The sequence below is a fragment of the Apteryx rowi genome, unplaced genomic scaffold (genome assembly GCF_003343035.1).
Source record: "Apteryx rowi isolate R43461 unplaced genomic scaffold, aptRow1 scaffold_1494, whole genome shotgun sequence".
In the NCBI taxonomy this organism is placed as follows: Eukaryota; Metazoa; Chordata; class Aves; order Apterygiformes; family Apterygidae; genus Apteryx; species Apteryx rowi.
The window spans coordinates 29,373-31,237 of NW_020447746.1; positions in this window are offsets into that span (position 1 = coordinate 29,373).

A 1,865-nucleotide genomic window follows, 5' to 3' on the forward strand; every position below is an offset into this window, starting at 1 on the left:
GGAATTGGGGCAGGAGGGCTTGGGGCAACTAGCAGCAGGGGGAAATGGGGGGGGCAGGAGGGTTTGGGGTGATTGGGGCAAAGAGTAATTAGGGGGCAGGAGGATTTGGGGCAATTAGGGGCAGGGAAGGTAATTGGGCAGGAGGTTAATTGGGGGGCAAGAGGGTTTGGGGCAATTAGGGGTCCCTGTCACCCGTGGTCCCATCACTGGTGGGTCCCTGTCACCGGTGGTGTCACGGTGCCCCCCCGTTGCTGGTGGGTCCTTGTCACCATGTCCACTCGTCACCCATGGAGTCACCACGTCCCCCCTGTCACCAGTAGGTTCCTGTCACTGTGTCCCCTCATCACTGCTGGTGTCACAGCGTCCCCCTGTCACCAGTGCATCCCCGTCACCATGCCACTGGTGGTGGTACCACGTCCCCCTGTCACCGGTGGTTCCCCCTCACCATGTCACCTGTGGGGTCACCACACCCCCGGTGGGGTCCTCAATAAGGTCCCTGTCACTCCTGGAGTCACCACGTCCCTGTCGCCGATGGTTCCCCATCAAYGCATCCTGCTGTCACCGGTGGGGTCCCTGTCACCACATCCCACTGCCACCGGTGGGGTCCTTGTCACCACAGTCCCCTGTCACTGGTGGGGTCCCCATCCCCATGTCCCTGGGGTCTGGCTGTGGGGCTRCTCCGGCTGTTGTCCCCATTGCTGGTGGGTCCCCAGGGTCCGGCTGTGGGACCTCCCCGACCTGTTCCTGTCACCAGTGGGGTTCCCACATCCTGTTGGGGCTGCTCCAGCCACCGTCCCCGTCACCAGTGGGGTTTGTCACCTGTGGGGCACCCCAGGGTCCGGCTGTGGGGCTGCTCTGGCTGCTGTCCCCAGTGGGGTGCCCGGGTCCGGTTGTGTCCGGCCACTATCACCTGTGGGGTCCCCAGTCTGGTCCCTGTTACCCACAGGGTCCCTGGGGTCCAGCAGGGGTGTCTCAGGGGCCCTGGGGGGTGTTGCAGGCTGTTGTGTTGCAGGCTGTTGCACCRCACGCGCTGTGCTGCGTGGTTGTGTCCGCACTGCGTACCCTGGCGGCGTGTGTTGTTGTGAACCTGAGCATTGTGTCCATCCTGTTGTGTCGTTGTGCGGCCTTTCTGTCCCGGTTGTGTCCCCAGCTGTGTCCCCGCTGTGTGCTGTTGTACCCCCCTGGTTGTGTGCTGATTGTGTGCCATTGTACTCCTGGCTGTGTCCCTGCTGTGTGCTGTTGTACGCCAGGTTGTGTCCGCACTGTGTGCCGTTGTACCCCTGGTTGTGTCCCCAGTTGCGTCTCTTGTGTCCATGCTGTGTGCAGTTGTGTCCCCCACCGTGTGTTGTTGTACTGTCTGGTTGTGTCCTTGTTGTGTGCYGTTGTACCCCTCCTTGTGCCGCAGTTGTGTCCCTGCTGTGTCCCGTTCTACCCAGTTGTACCCCAGATGTGTGCAGTTGTACCTCCAGTAGTACCCCCGGTTGTGTCCCCACTGTGTGCTGTTGTACCCCCTGCTCGTGTCCCTGCTGTGTCCCGTTGTCCCCCTGGTTACGTCCCAGCTGTGTCCCTACTGTGTCCCGTTGTATCCCCCACTTGTACCCTAGTTGTGTGCTGTTGTAGCCCCGGTTGTGTCCTAGTTGTCTCCCCTGCTGTGTGCTGTTGTCCCCCTGGTTGTGTCGCAGTTGTCTCCCTACTGTGTCTGGTTGTATCCCCCAGTCGTACCCTAGTTGTGTCCCGTTGTAGCTCCAGTTGTGTCCCAGTTGTGTCCTGTTGTACCCCCGTTGTCTCCCCGGTTGTGTCCCAGTTGTACCCCCATTGTGTCCCCGGTTGTGTCCCAGTTGTCTCCCCGCAGTGGCCCCTTGTGC